Source organism: Sturnus vulgaris, chromosome 1, assembly GCF_052056855.1.
Source record: "Sturnus vulgaris isolate bStuVul1 chromosome 1, bStuVul1.hap1, whole genome shotgun sequence".
Taxonomy (NCBI): domain Eukaryota; kingdom Metazoa; phylum Chordata; class Aves; order Passeriformes; family Sturnidae; genus Sturnus; species Sturnus vulgaris.
Window position 1 is genome coordinate 22731846 of NC_142243.1, and position 23504 is coordinate 22755349.

At 39.1% G+C, this 23504-nt stretch overlaps 1 protein-coding gene across 1 annotated transcript in view; it reads left to right on the forward strand.

Annotated features, from left to right (window-relative positions):
* CDK14 (cyclin dependent kinase 14) overlaps positions 1-23504 on the forward strand; it is a 405136-nt gene that overhangs the window by 356156 nt on the left and 25476 nt on the right. The gene's annotated exons all lie outside the window — the stretch shown is intronic.

Genomic DNA, 23504 nt, shown 5'->3' on the forward strand with positions numbered 1-23504 from the left:
ATTGCACACAGCTCCTCTAAGCCCTGGGAAGGTGATCATGTTCCTTCTTTATTCTCCCTGTGCACTGCTTTTGAAAAGTAGGAGACACATATGGAGGAGGGATGGGATAGAGCAACCATTGGGAATTTTGTTTGGTTTTCTGTTTCTTCAATGCTGTTATATTAAATAAGAGAATTAGTTCACCCGTATTTTGCCCTTATGGTTTTATTGCTTTATCGAAGAAAAGCCTTGTGGCTCTACAAAGATGCTGGTTCTTTTGGCAGAGGGAGCAGCAAGCATGTTACTCAACACACTTCAGGTGTTCTAAAAACCCTCTTTGTGGTAGAAGAGGGCACTCCAAAGGTATTGCCCACAGTGGTGTACAGCAGTGGTGCAGAAGAACCATCCCTCCTGTGGAGGCCCAGAGAGACTCCTTGTCTCTACTGTCCCCTTTCCTCCATCTCCAGGCCATAACCACAGCGTCTGCCTCCGTTCAGATGCTGATCTCTGCTGCCCATGTTTGCCCATGAAAAAAACAGAAATCATCATCTGCTGCTACCTGACACCCAATGGTAATGAGATGGTGACAAACTCAGGTAGTTGCTCCCATTGTTTCCCAAATTCAAACCTTTAGACTTCAGTTTAAAGGGTCTTGCATTCCTGTTTCCAATTCTCTGAAGCTTGCTTACCTAGTTTCAAAGCTATGAAGTCATCCTCTGTGGGGGATGCTCTGTGCTGTCCTGAGGGAGCAAACATGAATGAGCTTGCTTCTAGTCTTTGAGGGATTTTTCCCCCCTGCCCTACTGTTGCCCTGTTTGATTCTCAGTCAGCCTTGCCAACTCCTCACCATGCCAGAAGATGGTTTCCTTACCCCCACACTGCAAACACCCTCTTCCCTCTTGGCTGTGGGCAGGCATCCCTCCAAGCTGTTTCCTTCTTACTTTGGCAAGTCTTCCAACAGAAGAATTGAGGCAAATGACATGTGGGGACATGAACCTCTGTTCTTTTCTCCACCACAACTACCTCAGTTAATGGAAATTTTGCTGTTCTCCATGGGTCCTGATGAGTGTCACCATGTCAGCCTGTATAGCTCTCCTAAGAATCTCTCTGCCGTTCAGGCTTTGCATGACAAGTGGACTTAAGTTTTGGGTCCACATGTCTGCTCTAAGGCCAACAGAGTAGGAATAGGCTCAAATGTTCTGTATCTCCCTTGTATATCCTGATAAATAGGTTATTCTGAAGATGTGTCCTCTCTGTTTTCACAAAGAAACTGCTAAGCATCTGAGGTTTCTCATAATGCAAGATGGGAAGAAATCTGAAATTGAAAAATTTCTGAGGACAGGTAGGTAACCTGTTTTCCAAGCCTTAGTAGGTGACCTCTTTTAGGTTCTTGCACTCTTCTTTCTGGTGTCAGGAGAACCCAAAAACCTTTCTGAAAATTTTGGATAGTTCTGCTCTGAGTTCCTCTAGTGGGCATCATCAGGGATGTTCCTGGCGAGGCCCAGAGAGCACCCTAACTGCTGGTGTGAAGACTGGGGACAGCAGCATGGCTGTGCAATAGTTGGGAATGCTGCAGGGGTGAGCAGAAATGAGCTCTGTCCTGCTGCCCCTCTGGATTGAAAAGGATGTAAGGAAGGACAGCACACAAACGTGACAATAGCTAGTTAAAAAAGCCTTGATGTTCTTCTGTGGTGTTCCTAATGGAAAAGAATGATTTGAGATGATCACAAAAACATGTCCTGTGGCAAAAAGCAATCCCTGCTACCTCTGAGTCTGTTTAGAAGATGACATGCTCTTGGCAAGTGCTTCAATAGCCACCGAAATGCCCAATGCATGTTAACGATCTAACCAATAAGTTATAGGTTCCTATTTTTTTTGATTCATTGGAGAACATTGACAAAACTGCAAACATATGTTTCTGCTGCTAAAGCTTAGTCTTATCACAGTTTGAAAATGTGGAAAATCAATTACATGCTTTGAATTGCTCCCTTTATTGCTATAAAAGAATTTCTTCATTCTTTCAGGATAGTGTACACTTGGTAACATCTACTGCTAACAGGCTGTTAGGACTTTCTGCTAAATTAATACACTACAAGTAAACTAAACAGAAGGCCAGTGGAATGCTAAACATCCACTTTCTCCTCTGTTGTGGCTGTGCTGCAGCTTGGGAACCCTCAGCCTTGTTGCTACAACATCTGGACAACATTTGGGGCTGTCTCTCAAGTGCACGGGTGTGCACCTCCGGTGAATTTTAACTTTCAACATCTCTCTGCCTCTAATCTATATTTAATGTTTCATGACTAGTAGTCAAAGAAACTTCAACTAAATATCAGGTTGGAATGAAAATGATCCTTGGGAAAACACTAATTTTCAGCATTCACCAGCAAAGTATCTGTGACAGAGACATTCCCTGGAGATTTGTAGCCTATTCTCTCACAGTAATAATAATTAAGACTCGTGATTACTGTGCCCACATAATCAAAGATCGCTTCATAAAATGTAGTCCCTAAAGGGACGAATTCCCTGCTCCTAACTGGATGTCAGTCAGAGGGATCAGCACCCCCAGGGATCTGGAGTCTTTGCTTGCCCTTTTCATTACCGTGTTGTTAGCATTGTGTTACTTCATATTCTTCTCAATGCAAATGAGTAGGTAATCATGTGTAAATCGTGCCCTCCAGAAGGCACATGTAGTGAGTTTTTTTCCCCAAATCTACCACAGGGATTTCTCACATGGAACATAATTACATCTCTGCCATATGGGCTCATTTATATTCTATTACAGGTTAAGCTAATACGACTCAGAAATATGCTAAAAATACCTCAAAGTATTTTGAGCACTGTCAAAACACTTGTCATTTCGTTCTTGCCTTTTTGATTGTGAACGACTTTATATTTATTTAGAGATCCACAGTGCCAAGTAACTTCAGAAAAACAAGATCAGACCAGTCTGTGTTGCCCAGTGTCCAAAAAAATACTTTAAATTCTCTCTCATTACATCCTTCTTCAGTAATGACAAATAGGTGAGTGAACAGTGAGACAGAAAAGCCTCTGAGACATATTTACCTGCAGCAACACCTCAGTGGGTTTTAGATTTCCCAGGAGGAAAGGAAGGTCCATTTCAGTCATGTAGTTTTATCATCATTAGGCTGGATCAGGTCTGTGTTTGATGTAATTACATTGTTCTGACAAAGCTATACTTACACTTTAGCCATTATAAAAGTACAGACTTCTCTTCCCACAGAGGCAGGGGTACTGTGAAAATAACTGTTGCCTAAAGAATTTATGGTAATATATGAATAGGTCACCTTTAAAACTGGAGCCCCCAAAGGTTTCATGATATTGTTTTCAGAATTGAGGTACTAGATATTAATATGTTATTTTCCAATTTCAGTGGAAACGTTTCATTTTACTATATGATTTTATTTGACAAGAATTTAAAGTCATTATTACTTCACTGATTTTTAAAATTAATACCACTAGCGTCTCTGGATAAAGTCGGAGTCTACTGCAATCAATCTTAATTTTATTCTTTTTATTCATACATTCAGTATTTTGCCCTTTGAAATTTGATCAGGTTTCCTTTATTCCACTAGCTAAGAAGGAAACATGTAGAAAGTAATATGCACTTAAGAAGATGTGGGCAGAGGATGGGAGAGGACCCCACTGGACCTGCACACGATACTTCAGAAGATACTTTGCAAATACAGTGACTTAAGTTTTTTTCCAAAAAGATGCTTGTAAGAAATTGGATCAGAGTGTTGAAAACAGCAGCTGTATGTATCCTATAACCAGGAGATAAAATTCAGTCCTGGTTTATAAAGTCCTTTGAGGTTTTCAGTGATGGAAAATTCTATGTAGGTATAAAATCCATTCTATAACTATGAAATAAATTCTGGTACCTTTCTAGAACTGAATAATATATTTCAGAGTGTTACCAGGAAGTGTTTGTTGCTTTTTTTTTCTTTCTGATTTTATTATACAATAGCATAACCTTTTAGATTATTCAACACTTGAATACTAAACTCAACCTCTCCTGAATGCTTTTTTGCATGTTTTCAGAGAATAATAATTATTGCTAACACCTTGTGCTCAGACTTCTGTGCAACAAAGTATGTAAGCAACTAACATTAAGTGTATGAAAATTCTCCTTGAAGTCAGACTCTTACGTATTTTTCTGGATCAAAGCCTAGAAGCTACAATGTCTGTAATTGTGCAATCACATCAGGCTCAGAGGAGAGCCTTTCCATGGAATTTACCTTGTTCTTAAAAGACATCTTTCAAAATCAGCTGAAACAACAGGGTTTTGGTCAGAGCTGTGGACCAGTCATTGCTGGATAAGGAGAACAGTCTGACTGTGTTTTTATGTAGAAGGGGAAAAATTCAGTCCAGCTACGAGTTTATTACCCAAGAAAAGTATTTTTCCAGCCTTCATGATTACTCAAGCAGTGTAAAGGACACTACAGTGATTTCATACATTGAGGAGGCATTTAAAAAAGAGTGGTCTCCTGAGTTGTAGAACAAAGAGAAACAAATTTCAAATCTCAGACCTAGCTCCATTAGCTAATGTTTTAATTCCGCTGTCATAGATGTTTGATTAAAGAACTTGCTATACAAATTATTTTGCAAGTTCTGTAGCCCTGACTGTGTAAAAGCATCCTATGCCCTTGGAAAAACAACCTCTCCTTACATGCACAAAAGGTATCTCTTCACATGACAGCTCCATAGCTTGCTTCCTTTTTCTTCAGGCAAGGTTTTTCATTTTCATTCCACAATTTCATTTATTATAAAATAACAACAGTCGCTCAGTGCATACTGCACTGAGATTGCTGCATTCATGTCATGGCTTTGTGCTCATCCCTGGGTGTCCATCTCTGCCCATTGCTGCAGCTCAGTCAGAGTGGTGGCACAAGGTGACAGGCATCCTGACATCCCCATGTCACACCACACCATGAGCAGGGGCAGCAGAGGGGGACACCAAAGCAGATAACAGTAAAATATTCTTGATAACAACCTTTCCAAGAGAGGGAATGACTGCTAATGTGCCCTCCTAGAGTTCTCCTTTATTAATTGCATGCTGGAAGCAGCAATTTCGTGACATTTGCATTGCATATTTGTCAGCCATATGTCAGTATGTCAATATTTTCCTCCAGAGGTGGGCAGACATGGATTTTCAGCAGAGATATCTAGCTGGTGCTGCACGTATATGCTCAGTTCTGTGTTCTGGGTGAGGTGTTTATTTGCAGTCAGTTCCTGGATGGAAAGTTCTGGCCTACACTGGAAATGGGTGCATTTCATCATGCATATGATTTGCTGGAATAGGTAAATCAAGAGCTTTTGTATGAAAATCTGATTCCTGATATAATGTTTTAAATAAATAATTCCTGAATATTTAAATCATCTCATGATTAAGTTTGGATCTTGTTTGTCATTTGTTGGATAAATGTGAAATTCTTTAGCTGTCTAATATTATCTACTGTCTGCTAATACCCAGCTCTCTGAAACCCTTTGTAAATCATTACAGTTTGCATCATCTGTTTGGCTAACACATAGTGTCTGCTAACACAGTGTCTGCTTTCCAAAACTGTGTAGATGATAATCTATTTTAATACCTGTACAAATCAATTAAATTTATTTTGTGCACTGTTCAGTAGCTGCCAAATTGGGTGGAGAATAGAAACACTTAGCAGGGGAATCAGACTCTACATAAACATGCACTAGATGAGCCTTGCAATCTGAGTGGGGGAGGATGTGAAATTCAGCATTTAATTCCCTCATCTACAAACAGATTTTTAAAAACGGCTTCCAGAAACAAAAATATAGGGCAGAACGGTGGAGCTCTTACTCATGTTGCTGAGCAGATTCTTACTGGATTTATCTCACTGGAGCTTAATAATATCACCTCCAGGGTGGCTGAAAGGATGCAGAGTTTCTTGCAAGGCACTTTGATGCTTTGTCTATTGCAGAACATAGGCAGCATATCTTCAGACCTCCTCATGGGGCCAGACTTCTGACTCCTCTTTGCTGTTTCTGATCACCATCACTGCCTTGTTTAGGATCCTGTAAATGTCCAAACTGACTGATGGCAAAACCAATGGGTATGCTGAAGTACCTGATGGATTCTGCGAGAGGATTTGAGTTCCGTCTTCAAGCCTGTATATCCCAGCTTTCAAGCCTTCCTTTTAAACTGTGTGAATTCCATCATTTGCAAAATGAAGCTTTCTTTAAATAAAAATTATCTACCTCCATTTCACCCTCATATCTAGCTTCCTGTAGATAAAATGTAGTTGCACTGGGAAAATTTAAAGTTGACTGTGGCCATAATTCTTTTTACTCACTACTGAAATCCATATTTAAGCACTGACACAGATGGATTCAAGAATTTATTGCTAAACACATTTCAAAATATGGGGGTAGGAGAATGGAAATCAGTGCCAAGAAAACTGTCATAAGGCAAAGTATTTATCAAGTGTGTGCTGCTAAAATTTTGCAGCATAAAACACTACAGAAAAGGTCGTTGTCAGAGGGAAGATGGATTGATTAATCCCAGTATTACAATAGTATTCCTGATTGCAGGTAGTTGAGGATGGTTTTAATTTTAGAAAGAGCAGTATAGTCTTTGTTCATGTGGTCTCTCACTTGTGGGAAAAAAAAAAAAGAATTTCCCTCCTCACATACATTCATAATCTTTGTTAAAATACTCCATGGTATAAAACTCCTTGGGTAGGAGAGAATACCAAGCAAAAATGAGTAAGTATTTTAAGATTGTTCCTCTCAAAATGCAGCATTATATGCTCATACCCTTCTAGTTCTTTTGGAGAAGGATTTTCTGGATAATGCAGGAAGAGGGCAGGCATGGTTTTTTTTTATTTAAAGGTACATGTACCAGAATTCTTTCAATTGATTGAAAATTTTTATTAGAGGCATGGTCTGATTTTCCACTAGTTTGTATCCTGCATGACTGTTTGTACCAATGAAAAGAAATTGTTAAGTGATAGGCATTTTTACTGTGCCCTCGTTTAGCAGTAATGCTCATAATATGGAAGGTAGTGCAGCTTTCAAGATGTACATGCATTTACCAGGATAATTATTATCCTCAAATATTAATGTGATTTGAATTTAAATGAGCAGAGGATTGCAGAAGCAATGTCATGTTTTCATCTCCTGGTGAGGAACAAGAGTTCTAACGTTGCAGCCCATGGCTCAGAAGCCAATGTCATATTGAGCATGAAGCCCTCAAATGACAATGACCTCCACCTGTGCTTGTGTGAGCTGTCACCTGGTGACCTAGAGGCTGAAAGGCCATACATTTTCTTCTATTTTGTGTGCCATTCACTAATATACACTCTTTTAAATTCTATTAAAGCTCTTATATGCTACACACCACTATAGCTGAATGCTTGCAATAGAATTTTTCTGAGGGGACAGAAGGCACCAAGACTCAGGTGTCATTTCCAGTTTTCCTTTCTCTTCCTGTACATGGACATTTCTGGAAAGTTAGAGACTCTATATTTTATTTTCTAATTTTTTTCTTTTTTTCTAATGGAAATGGATTAGGAAGCTTGTCAAACACACAGAGCTGTTCAAATGATGTCTGCAGCATTGACTCTGCTTCCTGGAAAGCTCTCTGTCTTGCATAAAAGACATTATTCCTTGTTACAGAGAGATCCTTCATGCCAAAGTAATTCAGTAGTCAAGTACATTCCTTGCATCCAGAAATTTTTTAAGCCATTTAATGGGAGCATGAATCTGAAGAGAATCTCTATAGGCAGTCAATGTAGTGAGTGGTTGGACAATGTTTACAAAACAGTTCCTGTCACTGGTGGGAAGGAAGGGGGCTGCAAATTACAATTTCATAGGCTGTCATTTTCTTGATGGATAGACTTGCACAACCATAATTTTTCATATGTGTAATTCGCACATAATCACAGGTATTTTTTACACATCTTTCCTATTTCTCATGTGCTTGAGTCAAAGTTACTGCCCAGCTCTGTACATTCATCTGCACTGAACAGAACAGGTTGAACTCAGGTTGGAATTTAGCACTGTGAGCTCTGTTTCCATCAATAAAAGGTTAACAGACGAAAGCGTGCACTTTGGCTATTATTGCATATTTAGAAAAAAAATGCGTGAATTTTAGCTGTGGGGTAAATTCACAGAGGAATGAGAATAACCCTTAGGATCTTCTACTGCAAGTGATATTTAAGGGGTTAAATGCTAGTTAAAGGTCTGTGGTATGGTGACCCCATTTGCATGTAATTATTCAAAGTGCAGAGACTTCCAGAAAGACATGGAACGTGTATGTGTACAGTGCACTAAGGCATATGATGTGCAGGTGGAAATATTATAGGGACAATGAGGCAAAAGCTGAGACTGTGACCCCACTGATTTATGGCTCTCAATACAAGAGCTGGACAAGAAAACTGCACTGTGAGTCATCCTGACTGCACTTCAGGGCATGATGTGCTGAACTGACTGCTAATGACACGTTTCAATTCTGAGAATTTTGAGTCTGAGTAGTGATGGAAATAATCCAAATAAGGACAGGAGAAAACTGGAGGCGCGTGGTGCACTGCAACATGTGTGTCCATGTCATTGACACCACATGTCATATGGTCCTGTGTTCCTGGTGGGGGAAAGCAACTCCAGTACCATCTGAGAGCATGGATGGTTTAACTGGTTGGCAGTAGGTGCCCAGCGCTGCCATATTATCAGCAATTCCCACAAGAGTTTTCTTATTTACAGAATATATTGCTTTTATCTTCCAGATCAGATTGCTTTCATTTCTTGTAGAAAGGGAAAGTAAAAAAAAAATAAAAAAATAAAAACACCAACAAAAAAACCCCACAAACAAACAAAAAACCTCAGAAGGTGAAAATCAAATAATTTAGAAAGAAGTTGCTGGTCAGCAAAGAGGAGGAAACCATCTTGCTCTGGTAGTATTCTGCATCTGCACTGAAACACAAGACACCAGCTGCCTTGGAGCTGCCTCCCCAGCAAGGAAAGACATTCATCTACATTTAAAGATTCAGTGCACAGAAAGCAGAATGACGACATCTCCTCTCATTTCCATGCCCAACAACATGCACTCCAACACACAGCTATGCTTCTTCTACAATATCCCTTTATTTTCCTTTATCTCTACTTTTCTATCCCCTTCCTTCCTCAAGCCCTTATTTGAGCTTTATATTTTCTTGTGTTTAATTTGGAACTCGTGTTCTTCAGTGAACAAATCCTTCTCCCTTTGTCTCTCATCAGAGCCTCCATAGCTTTACATCCGCTGGGAAGAACTGATCCACTTATCTCCCAAATTATATTTCAAGAGTCTGCAAGCCTGTCTTCACAGATAAACTGGAGAGCACCCCAACTGGTATAAATACAGGACATAGCCTTTTCTGTTCCTTTCAGCAGTAGATGATGATTACCCAGTTTTGCTATAACATCAGTTGCTACCAGAGGGAACAGTATGCCCTACCATTCCCAATATTCAATCATTATATGGTGATTTTTATATTGTCTATTATTTTATATTAGAGTAGCAATTAGCCCACTCAGAACTTGATATCTCCTGTTTAAACAGAGAAGATGGTTTCACCCCCGGACTTCTCATGAAGTAAATATAAGACAAGAGAAATAGATACATCCAGCAAGCAGCTCAGATATCATGGGAAATGATTATTGATGCAATGAGTCACAGCAATGCCTTGTTATAATTTCTGCAGGCTCCTTTCTGGCTGCAGAAGGCAGAAACCTCTCTTACTGGATTTTGTTTTGTTTGGAGAGTAACAAGCTCTCCCTCAGTCAGATCTATACATTCCTTATGCCTCTGCACCTGATTCAAAATCAGTGAATGTAGCAATACATCCCTTCCTGGAAGGGAGATGCATTTTTCTTAAGCAGCAAACGTAGTGTCTTCAGCAGAATGTTGACTATCTAATTTCCTCTCAGTAAAAGTATTGGAGTAAATATAAAGCAGTCATGTCCCTGGACAGCGGTGTGCTCCACTCAAGCAACACTTCTTCAACAGTTTCTGATATCTCCATTTTACTGTCATCATGAGTTTTGTAGCCTGGGACAACACTACTAGCACCCTAGTAGTCCTGCAAATGTTCTTAGGGATAAGCTGCCAAAGAACATCTTACTGCATTAATGTAATAATGTGTACATTTGCTTTGTTTGATCTCACATAATCCATCAAAATCTTCATGAACAGAAAAGTTGGAATCAGCCTTACTGATAGAAATTACATTCCCACTCTTATCTCTCTGACAAATCAACCACTTCACTGCTGAAGGGTCCATATTCCTTTGATTTACAAGGTGCTTGGTAAAATTGCTCTTCCTGGGAAAGTAGAGTTTTAAAACCATTGGCCAGAGAAAGCATCCAGTCAGAGGCTCTGCTTGGTGTTTGTTTTTGGTTTGCTGTTTGTATCACACCTCCTGCTTTATTAGACAAGATTAACTGAAGGGGGAAAAAGCGAGGAACAGTTAAAAGGATGTGAATCTCATCTTCCTTTAAACACATTTATTATTAGGGAGGAGATTGTTTAGTTGTTTATAATTTTCAGTTTTTCAAAAGGAAGATGCTGGACTCTAGAGTACATTCAGTGCCAGGCACTGAAGTGACTGTTTCTTACCATCAGACAGATGAGCTCAGGAGCAAGGTTGCAGAAGCAGACTGGGATCTCCATAACCAAACCTCCTGCGGAGTGCTCAGACAAACATCTGCCACAATGGGCTTAACATCAGCAGCCTGGCTTTGGAACTGAGGGCTGGACCTCTTCTTGTCCCTTCTGTGGTTACGATTGGGATAGTTAAATTAATATTGCTCCCCTGAATTCCCATGGCTACTTCTGTGTTCCTCACTTCATCCCTAGCCTTGGAACACCTGCTGTAGTTAACTGTGTGCCAGTGACATACTTTATGAAATAGAAAAGGAAGTCTTGGTAGTGAGAAAAGTGGTTCCTGCCAACACTGAATTTTTATCAAAATTTAATGAAAGCTATTGTGTAAATAAATCCCCAGTTGCAGGTGCTGTGAGTGAGGATTTTTCAGTGTGAGATGGGACGGCTTCAGGGAGGCTCTTGGACAAGATGCAGGTTAGTGCTTGGACACTGCCTGGCCTTTGGCATCCTCAGCAGCCCAGGGCTGGCACATTCCAGCTTAATACTTGCTTGCCCAGCTGGGAAAGAGCTGTTTGAGAAGAAAATGGTACCAGAAGTCACATGCTCGGGACTGACATCCACACACATCCCCCTAGAAAATATTTGAATCACGCTACCTTAGACTCAGCCCAGAAGTCAAGGTAGGGTGAAATGGCTTAAATACCCTTTCCTCCTCTTCGGTAAAGAAACAATAGGAAAGCAGATGCTCCATGTATGACATAAACTGTTTCCTACCTTTCCTATTGCTTCTTAACTGTCCCCATCCGTTTCTTGCCTGGGTTTCATGTTTCACCTAGTCTTTGCCAGAAAACAGTTGAAGAAAAAGAGCAGGACTTCTATGCTTTTTGGTGCATTTTAGCTGAATATTCATTACGACTGAACAAAAGTTGTCCATTTTGAAGTTGAATGATCTTTCATGTCTAACATCCATTTTAATACATTGAAGTTGTGTTTCTCAAAATAATTTTAAAACCACTTAGGATGGCTTCACTGACAGCTTTACAGAAAAAGAAAGCTATTTGAGTGTTTAGAGGGAGAGTTACATTTCCTGATCTGATATTTTTTCAGTCCTTGTCACAAACAGTAATTATTCTAACTCAGATATCTAGAATACTTCAACTATTTAAATAGTATTTAATATAGTCCATGGACAGCTGGTATAATGGCATGAATAGAGAGCAAAATCCACAGATCCAGGTCCTAGTTTTGTGACATATCTCTCATCCACACCTGATTTTAAGATGCCCAAAGTTCTAAACAGATCCTTTGGCACCATTTCAAAATAAATAAATGAAATTAGCTCTGTACCGTCTGTATTATTCTTACTTTACTAGTCAGATTTATTGAGAATAAAGTTTAAATTGCTTGGAGGAAATTACTCAGATTAAATTGCTACTCAGGAAAACTTTGGGACAGCAACAGTCTCTTTGTTTGGAGTTTACACAGCGAAATGAAGTCCTGCACCATATCTAGGGGACTCTGAAGCCCAGAGCTATTGCCAGCAGATGATAGTGGTGTGAGTCTGCTCTCTGCCACCTGGGTAAGATCTTCCTTCCCTGGCCATCTCACTCTTGTTTTTGTCCTGGCTTATCGCAGATAAGCTCTGAGTACCCTGCTGTGTCATGACCTGATGGTAGAAGATGTTTGCATGGAAGGCAGCAACCCCTGGGCAGTGGCAGTGGTGCCTTGTTGTTGTCTGTCTGCCTTCTCATCACTCATTTCCAAAGAAGCCGTGCCTGCTGCCAAGCACCACCCTTTAGCTTTTTCATCCAGACCACTTAACAAAATGCCTTCCTGTGGGGAGAAGATTTACATGAGGAATTCTCTGGAGTGGGAATCAGGACAGCCCTTCAACCAGCCCCTCATGCCTGCATTTTGTGTTGCCACTCTGGGCTGAAGACTTCAAAGCACGCTCAACTCTTTGCCTGTACTCCTTGCCCTGTCTTATTTTTGACCTTTCCCCTGAGAGACAGATTCACTACTGATGAGAAGATAATTCAGATCATTTGGTCTCTTGGGAGCCCCACTAAGGGGAAGAATAACAATTCATCAGCAGCTTTCCTGATCTGCATAGAAGATTTAGGCTCCTTTTTTGCTGACCTTAGTGGCTTGCCACATACAGCTGTAAAACTTTATGTTCTTAATCCAGAAAGGCAGCTGGAATTTTCAGCCATAGGCTGTCAAATGTCATATTAATATATTAATTCAATTAAATGAATTAAATTAAATTATAATAGCAGAATAATTATTTTAATAAGGTATTTAAGACATATTGAAATAGAAGCTTTTGTGAAACAAATACATAGGAATTTTACAGCATCAGAGCAAGAGAACAGATTGTTATTGGTAATTTAGCAGATCTGTCCTAGAAGTGTTCCACACACTCATGACCTCAGATTCCAGTGAAAACCACCAGGCCATTCATCTGGAAACTGATGCTGAAAATCTGCCACTTTATAATGCCCTTACAGTGGGACATCACTTACCTTTCTCTCTTTTGCATAGCAGGCCTAGAATATGCAAAAGGTAAAATTACTGTGTGAATGTGAACTAAAAATGACTGTTTAGAACACTAAGCCCAGCTACTTGTTACTGCATTTGACCATTTAATAGATGTTCAGCCACAAAGGAACCTCAAAAATCTTGCCAGCTCCATGTGACAACTTGCAGATCTATAGCAAAAGGTCTGAAACACTGTTACACATCACAGAGACAGTTGAGGGGATCAAGGTTTTACACTGCTGATTTCAGCTTTCATTAGCAGTTATGATGTTATTTGTCAGATGGTCCTAATAGTTCCACCACATTATCTTATGGATAGAGGTAGATAATTCGATCACCCCCACCAATCTGATTTTGGGGAAAATTCCTTTGTCACCCTAGATCTGTCACGTGGTAGGTATAACCCTCTGATTATATCTCAAAGACACTCGAGATGTTTATATTTCAGTAGAATCACCAATGTATCCTGTCCTGTCTCTGGTTGAGATCTCTCTCTAACACTTCAGATGGGAGCCAAAAAAATCACAGCAGTGAAGTTGATGGGAAGAAAGGAAATAATAGGTCTTTATAAAGGCCAAGAAAAATGTGAGGCGTGAGATTATGTAGCTGGGGTGCGAATGAATACAATGAACAAATGCCTCCTTCTTTTGAAGACAAAGGACAAAATGACTCATCACAAGTTTAAACTTCTCCTTAGCCTAATACTCAGTCCCATTCAAAAAGCTGTAAGACTCCATTTTACAACAGATGAGGGTTTTTGCCTCTCTTGGCTGGTCAGGAGTTCAACTTGCCTCTGCTCATCAGTTTGAAAATATGTTCCCATAACCTATGAGCCTGCTTTGCATTTTATTTGTTATACTCTTAAGCAGAAGAAATTTTTTTCCTTCACTCATTATACAGGACAGACACTGTACAACTTTCATGCCTTTAGCAGAAATTTCTTTCCTTCATCAATTTTTTTTCAAAACATGTTATGTTCCCAGGTGGAAGCGCATACCTGGCTGGTTTAATTGCATAAAGAAAGATTGTCACCTGTTATCTGCTTCTAAAAAGGTAGACATATTCACACTGGAGGACCTTAGAGGCTGCTTAGCTGCTGAAACATAGCCTGTGCCCATAGGGATGGTTGTTAAACAATGTCCAGCTGTTCCCTTTCGCACACACAATGAACACAGTCGGATGTGATGTGCAGGAGCTTGTCTCTCCCCATCTTTGAATCAGAACAAGATGTTGGCTGACCTTTCCACAAGTGACCTTAGGTCCTTAATCAGGAGGATATCTTCCCTGAAAATGCATACAAGCTGAGAAACAGTCACTTTCACCGGCCATAAGCATAATAATGATAATTCAAATGTTTCACTTTAACTGCAAGTAAGAACTATGTATAAGTAGGGAGATACAAACATTTCCTGCTTTTGGGCCTCCCTAAAACAGCTTGTAGAGTTAAAAAAACTTAGGGCTTTTAATAAGCTCTAGCTCAGTTTAATTAGCTTGCATTTTTATCATGTCAAGTCTTTAGAAATGCTGTAATAATCTATAAGGAATATATTTTCATTATTTTTTCATAATGCTGTGCATAAGACAAAACCAAATTTGAGCAGTGTTTTGGGATGCTGTTAATGTAAGAGCCCAGTGTCTATATAATAACTTACAGCTGTTGAGAAGCTATTTTAGTCAGTCAGTGCATACACCAAGTTTACAGTGTCCAAATACCTGTGGTCTAGCCACTTACTTCAGTCTACTGATTATTTGGCTAGAATAATCTACCCTTAGCTCCTCCTTCAGCCCCCTCCACCCCAACAAGAAGCAAATGGAGAGCCATTTAAAGAAATATAGACTTGGCTTCTGATCATCCCTGTGACCCCAAGCCAGAGCCTCCCCATAGCTTTGCTCTGCAGGTTTGGGCAGGCTGTGGTGAGGGTGTCACAGTGGGTTCAAACCCACTGGGGACAAGTGCTAGGGTAAGTGCCACCAGCAAAATGATGGTTTTTGCTGGGTGGAGAGAGGGGTGATCCCACATGGAGCCCAGCATGTGAAGTATGGAGCTCACCCAGACAGCACAGGCAGGAGGAGGGGGAGCAATAGAGGGAGGAAACATATTATATATATATATAGATTTATTTCTTTGTGGGCAACACAAAATGATTATTCCCTACCTTTTTTTTTTCCTTCCTGCTAAATTAGGGGAAAATTCATGTCCTGATATGAATGCAGCCTGGCACTGGATGTTTGATTATTTAATTATGATTTTTTTTATTTTACAAAAAATTATTTTCATTTAATTTGGTCATTACCTCTAAAATTGCTTCATACCTTTAAGTTAGTCTCATTCCTGAAATAGACCATATCTTTCTAACAAGCCCCACATATTAATTTATATGCTTATTTCTGCCAATTATTTTTTCTGGGATTTTTAGGGAAGAGGTTCACTGTTTGCTTGGTGCAGGATTTCATAAGGCTTTTTTTTAACCAATTCTTTTAATGAGCATTGGAACCAGTCTAGGAAATCATGATAGAAGGTAAATGCCTTTTAAACAAAAAAAATATTACAACTGAGTTATCTGCTGCCTCTGCTGGGGTTGGTAGGGTTGTTATGCTTTTTGTATATGAATTGCTTTGGGATAATAATGTTTTCTACTTGCTTATACATTTTTCATCAGACAAATCAAGAAAAAGGTTGTATCATACAGATCTGTAACCGTAGCTGCTTTCCTGTCCTGTAGCTGCAAGGTAAAGATGAGATATGTTTTCATACTCAGAAAAAGGGTCAGAGTTAGAGGGGGAAAAAAAGAGTATGAAAGTGCAAAGCCTTGGATATAAGTAGCTAGCCCCTAAAGCGGGTGCTAACAAGACCTTCTTGACAACCACTGTGTTTTGTGCATAGCAGAGGAAAAGTTAGAGCTGAAAGAAAAGAAACAGGCAAGGAATAGCATTGTACTGTATCTGACTGGGATTATAGCAGCTGAATGAGTCATTGTTATAAAATATGGGCAGCGGAGCTTCCTTTCAAGTCTCTCAACACAGACTGAATGCGGTTCTGACCAAGATGACAAAATTCATTTTGATTGAATAGTTGTCCATATTTTTAAATGAAATGCATGTGGGGCCATTAGCTCAGCTCCCCGTCGAAGGCGGCTGCGCCGCAGCCCTGCCATATGTTTGGCAGTGTTTGAAGCACCTGGCATCCTCCAGAACAGACAGTCACATTTGAATGGGGATAAATATTGAACCATCTCACAGCCTTCTCTTCCAGCTCCAGGGTAGGTATTTTTTACATTAAAAAAAAATACATAGCACAATACAAAAGGTTAGGCAAAAATTTATGTACATGGAGTGTTTTATAAAACCAGAAAGGAAGAGTAGCACAGGACTGGCAGGGATCCTGGACTCCTTCTGTGTCTGTGGAGAACAGGATGGGCAGGGACACAGATTTCTTTCTTTGTCTAAAGGCTTCAGGGACTTGAGAGCGAAAAAAATACAAATAATAATTTGTTCTTTTATTATGGATTTATCACAGTATTATTAAAGCTAATATGCAGTTTCTCAGCCTGGAATAATTCACTCCCACAAGTCCCATCCCTATCAAATTTTCTTCTATTTAATACCATTAAGAAACTGATATGCTTAGCTGCATGCTGAGATCAGTCATGTCCTTTGGCTTAAAAATGAGCAGGTTACTTTGTCATCAAATAAGGTTTAAATGTTTGGTGACCCATGAATCAGAATTTCAAAAAATAGGAATATTGCCTGTCCTTGTGCTTCTCCTGGGCCATTTTTTTGGGTTTCTTTTTTTAAATATTAACACAGATTTATGATATGTTTTGTGGTTTAAAGAGCAATTGATTGCATGGGGCAGAGTTAGAGCAGTCTCAATTAGATCTGCCACCAAAAGGTGAACTCAGATAGGAATAGGTGAAAGCAAAGACTAGGACAATACCCAGAGAACAGAAACCCCATCACATGACAGAATTAAAAAGAACTTTGCTAGTTTTATGTTGTAAAGGAAAGTCTGGGAGAAGGCACCATTTATTTCTCTAAGCATGTCTCCAGGAGCAAAAGGACGTTTGTTCTGAAGGGCACTATGACACACGGATATAAACCGTGTGAATACATTCATGCTGGACACAAAAAGGTCTGGCAGTGAAAGGAGTGAGAGTCTCAGCTGGACTTCTAGGAAGTTACTGGGGCCTAAAACCACAGTTTGAAGCTACTTTTTTGTAACTGTATTCATGAAGTGTAATGATATGGTTATCTACAGTAGCAGGTAAATGACTTTAATGAGAAAAGAAAGTGCCTTCTTTAATCACTTTAACAGTGTTCCTGATACTAAAAATGCCTTCCAAAATAGATTGATGAGGAATACTGAGGGTTTCCCTACATGCTTTCTGTCTGGTCATAGTGCAGCGGTTATTCTTATAAATACAGTGCAAAGGTGGAAATGAGCTGAGTGTTTATGTTGTCTCACTCCTTCTGAGAATCATTTTCAGATCCCACTTGAATAATTTTTCTGCCTACAGCTGCTTCCACAAACATCTCAGTGGGTGGACTCCATCTAAGAAATCCTTGTGCTTCTGCCAGGATTTCTTTTCTATTCCAGCTCCCCACCTTTTAAAGAAATTATAAGTAGTACATGGCAATAATGATTCAGTAAGGATGCTGTCCTTGGGACATAGGAGTTTCTGACAGTGTTTTATTAGTTATTGTGGATGCCAGCTCTGTAAGAGGAACATTGCTGTTTATTTTTCTAGATAGCTATTATGACAATTCTGTTTTTTTTTGTTTATAACACTAATCTTTGTTGATTCATATTCTATAGAGTGTTGAAATACAAATGAGCGAAAAACACAGGCATTTTATGTGTGGCATTTTTAATCTGAAAAATAGGCAAAGTGTTATAATTCAAGCAAAAATCTGCTAAAATGAAGGAGTGGCACATCATCCACATTAACCATTTTTGGTCCAGCTGAGCACTGATGAGCATTACCATGGGAAGGTGTGTGTTCCCCACCTTGCTCACTGTGCCTCTCATGGGAAAGCCTGCAGGAATGCTGAAAAAGCAGGACCAGAAAAGTGTAGGGATAACTGCACACTCATTTACTAGCACCAAGCACTACTAGGAGTCCATAAAAATTAAAATAAAACAAGGGTACGGTGATGTGATAAAAATACAACTCTGCATATCAATGTGTTTCATTCATAAGAGGAGGTTCAACCTCTGTGGAATTACACTGCTCACTGCAATGAAATGGCTGTTGCACTAACAAAAGCCAAGCAAGGTCATTATCAGCATTTCCAAGTATTTGAAAAATAAAATGGAATAGCCTTTTCATCTGTGTATGTTATTTTGTTTGTTCTTTAGGAACTGTAATAACAGCAGCCTCAGACTTACTATTTTCTTGTCCTTATAGTACCAAAGAAGAAGTATACCCTTTGAAAATACACCAAAATGAAAACAGCATGAAGGAGGAATTCCTGAGGCTGGTAGCCTGTAAAAAGAGCTACCATCTGTGTTCAGATGCCAGGAGAAAAAAGTACATGCCACACTGTCCTATCAGCTCTGCTTAGGCTCCAAGCCTTAGCTGTACCAGCTCTGAATTTTTTGCACAATCCGTATTTCACATGGATAGGTCAATAATCACACCACATGGTATCATATGTGTGTATCAGATCACATTGTCTACTCTATCTCTGCTATCTAATGCATCACAATAAGGGTATTGTTTCTTGGTACAATAAATGCATTTAACTGAACATTTTCCCCTCATTTTTTCAAATCAGTATCTTTAAGGGAATTCACAGACAATTTAGAAAAATTTGTACATTTTGTTAATAGTTTATGGTTTTCTCTGCTTAGATTCCTTTAAAGGACCAGCTGGAGAAGTGCTTCATTGTTTTGACTCGAGGTTTTTCGGTTTACAAAGCAAAATCCTGATAAAAGCTGTGAACTTCTTCAGTAATTGTATGTAAGGTCTCAGATACCATCAGTGGCTTGAACATTTTTGATTCCTGCTTCCTGGGTTGCCTTGCTGCTTGTCCCTGGCCACAGCACTGCTTTAGCCTTGTTCTGCTGTAGTTAAATTGCTACCTGGGCATGTCTGTATTGCTGTGTGGGCATGGTGACCTTTGGTAGTAAATCACTGGTGACCTTTGTAAAGGTGACCTTAGTAAATCATTTTGACTGGGCCAGATTGGGTTGAATGGCAAGGAACAAACAAATGCATCTTTGTTTTCGATTTAAGACACACAGCAATTTAGATAATTTAAATTTTGGTTGCAGGAAAGTAAACTGTATGTTTATATTCCATTACCCTAACTTTGATATATCTAGATTTTGAAATTTGTTTATAATATATAAAAAGATACATATTTATTTACATGCATTTGGATGTGTATGTTTATGTATGAGTACGGCAAAACTCATGCACAAATAGATGTGCATTACATACATGGCAATAATATAGCTCCACCATTAGGGAAACATGGGGACTTCTATTCTAAGTCAGTCATGGAGGTCCCTCTGAGATCTTTGGAGAGACACAGCCAGTTCCAGAGGGTGATCTATACTCATCTATTCAAAATGAGAGGTTGCCTGCTGAGAAATCCTATGTGACTAATTCAGAGCAAACACGTAACATTCAGAATGCTAAAGTTAGGGACAGGAAACCCAAACCAACTGTGTTCCCAAAAGAACACTCTTTTGTGGAGCTGACTGATCATGCACCACTTCTGGTTCCTACTCTTGTTTTTTGTGGTGGTGATAATAGTGATGGTGGATACCACCAAGTTAGAAAATATGTTTTCCACTTTAAATTAGAAAGTCTTGTGGGTTTTTGTAATGGTTATGGTAGTTATTAAAGAGGAAATTGTTCATGTTGCCAATTCATCTTTTTTTTGTTTGTTTGTTTGTGTAATTTTCTCCTTTAAAATGTCTTTGAAGCATATAATTGTAAAAATGTGACTTGGTCACTGAAATCACTGGGTGGACTTTAAAATCATGAGGGCAGAAGGAAAAGGGAGGAGAAGAATTCATGAGATCTACAGTAAAGAGAATTATTAATCTGCTGAAATATGTGCCTCTGTTACTATTGGCTCTGTGGAAAACTGATTTCACATGTTATAATGTGCCTCCTAAAATGGAAAAAATAAGAATGGGTGTGGAAACCTAAATTTTTACAGCATATGAACACTTCAGTCGCATAAGAAGGCATGTGTAGAATACAATGTAAATTAGATCTGGGGAAAAAAAATGCAAACCCAGAAGAGAATTAAAATTAAAACCCAAAAATCTTGTGTCCTGGTTTAACGGTGAGATTTGGCAATAACACCTCTGGGAGCTTCTGAAATGAAAACTCAGATTCTTGGCTTAATGTGTAGCACAGAGATTGCCTTGAATATAAATTTTATCTCTGCCTTTCCAGTACATTTTCAGAGCCAAATTCCAGCACTGTCTGAGAGAATGTTAATATTTCTCTGCAGTGATGGTTTGAATCAATAGTTCATATTATAAGCAAGGAAAACAATTCTGATGAAGGGTTTTGTTTAAGTAAAACAAGTGGAGAACATGCTGTGTCTAATGCAGGCTTGCTCCTGAGCTACTGTAAAATAGCATGCAGTGCTTTGCAAAATTTGAAGGACATGGTAAGTGCACTAAAAGAAGTGATAACTGCACTTTTGGAGATAGTAATAATCTGGTTTAAAAAAAAATCATTAACTAACTTAGGACCATTTTGGTGTTATCTTGGATGAGAGGGTTTAGGGCTATAGTAATTTGCAAAGCTAATCTAGTTCAGTGATCCGCAGGCTGTGACCTTTGGCAACCCTCCTGGTGATGGGAAGAATAGAGCATCTGGATGCCAGGAAGATAAGAAGGTGGGGAAGGCAGCTGGGTCTGCAAGAAAAAGCCACGAAACTCCAGTCTGTGAGGTTAGTAAATGTGTCTTTTGTTTAGGTAGATGATGGATAATTTCGATGCATTAGCACCTAATTTTCGAAAGTTCCTCTTGAATTAATATGCTTCAGTTTCACAGAGGCCAAACTAAGAAACTGTGCCAATTTTCAAAGCTTCAAAGTGATATTGCTTTCTAAATTAGATAAACAGAGCTTCCAAAAATTATGTCAACTATGTGTCAAGTTGGCATTAAAAAAGAGAAACACCCTATGTCAGTGTCATTGAAATAAACAAGTTAGCGGCTAGTCGTAAAGGCCATGAAGGGAGTAATTTAGGAGAATATGAGTTCCTGACTCCGGAATTCCAGTTCTCTGACCCAAACAACAGCACTCCCACGCACTGGGGAATGCGAGTATGAAATAAGCATGGGAGTGCCAAAGCTGGAAAGCTGTATCAAAAAAGGCCAAAGACACAGGAAACTGAAGATTTGGATCTGAATTTAAAATTAACCACTCTGGCCTCTGTCTAAAATTAAGTCCAACTCCCCTGAGTTTTGGGTAGAGGTCAGCATCATATGGCAGGGAAGTCATTGAGAAGAGGCAAAAATGAAATGGCACACCCAGGATGGCAAGAGGGATAGTGCTGGAGTTGAAAGATGCTGCCGAAGACAGGGATTGTTTTCAAGGCAACTGGATGCAGAGAAGGAGTTGGAGAATTGAGAGGGGATGAATAAAGTGGAAAGAACTTATGTTTCATGATGGTTCTCATATGCCATCAAAACATTGCTCAGCTTAAGTGATTAAGGCAGGTTTGGCACGGAATTGCTCTAAAACGAAAATATGGAAAATGAATGCTGCTTTTAATTTTGCAGAAACGAATCCCAGAGATTATTCAGATATCAGTGTCATTTCTTAACCAAGCTGCTCTATTCTGAAAGCAGAGACACCTCTCAGTCTTCCCAGGGAGTTGTTTCCTCTTTAATCTGGTTCCAATCTCAGGAAAAAACAGATAGAGATATGAACTACAAGTTGCTTGTATGAACAACCTCATGTCCAAACCTCTAGAGCTTTATCCATCACTGGTGATATACAGTCTTAAAACAAAACACTCAATGGGGTGTAGAAACAATTATTAACATTTATTGCTGCTTTGTTATACTGACTTCACTGAGCTAATAATAATGATGAAATTTTGAAACTTCAAAAGATTTACGGAGACCAAATATTTGTTTCTTTTTACTAAGGTCTTCAGTGTATCTCTGCCATTTTTGGAAAGCCATAGCTTTTGTGAAAATTCTTTCTTAAAGGCTTTTTTTGAACTTTTTTAATGGTCTTGGGATTAATAGTGCTAATAAGACAGAAAAAAATATTTTTCTTATATTACAACTGGGGATTATTTGAGGAATACTTGAGAAAGAAGGCCACCTTCCCCCTGTTGTTATGTTATAAGTATGTCCATCATGGTTTCATGAAAGATGCATCTCACTGTAAAAAACCAATCAGATGAAGTGCTCTAGTTGCAGCTGTGATTGTAATGGAGAGTGACACACCCTCCAAAGTCAGAGAAAAATTAAAGACTATCCCAAATTCTTTTAAAGGTCAAATGTGGATTCAGGTTTGCAGTTGGAAGCCAAAGGCAGGAGGACATCACCATGGAGTCTAGGAATTTTCCATTTGGTATCCCTATTTTACAGCAGATTCACCTCTCTGTAATGCAACTACAGGCAAACATTGACACGAATACCAAAGAGACAGGAAAGGTCCAGATCCATATCTGAAGTTTACATTTGCCTCATTTCTGGTCTCCTGATAGAGGGACAACCAAGTGCAGTTAATAGATGATCAGGAGGCAGTGCTATGTCTTCTTCCTCTTTTTTCCTTTCCTTCTTATTTTCTTTCAATCCAAGCCTGGCCAAAAGATATGACTCCTGCTATGAAAACAGTGTATGTCCTCAGATTTCTTAACAAATTTTCTTCCATGATTTATGGTCATGGAAAGGAGTTTGAAGACTTTCCGAAAGACATCCTTCTTAGTCCTTCCTTCAATCCTTTTGGAAGGCTAGGGATGGAAAAACTAGACCCTTGAGAAAAAAATAAGAAAAATGACAGGAAATTGTTTCTTTTAGAATAAAAATAGAGAAAAGGATGGAATAATGTCTAAAAAGATGTTATTACTGATTTATTTTATTGCTGCATTGACTGTTTCATTTCAGTGGTTTAAACCACATTCAACAATGAGCAGTACTCCCAGTGAAATTATTAGATATTTCCAGTGCATTTATTCTCTAACTAAACTTTCCAATGTTATGGCAACTATAATTCCAATATTTTTTGGGCCAAATTTATTGTTAGCATATAATACTTCACTGCAAGTATTATATTACCATGCATGCATGTGTGGGGATGTCATGGACATTTTAAAGCTTTTAATTTAGAAATATGGGGGTTTTGTGTTAGAGCTCAGGATACCAACTGT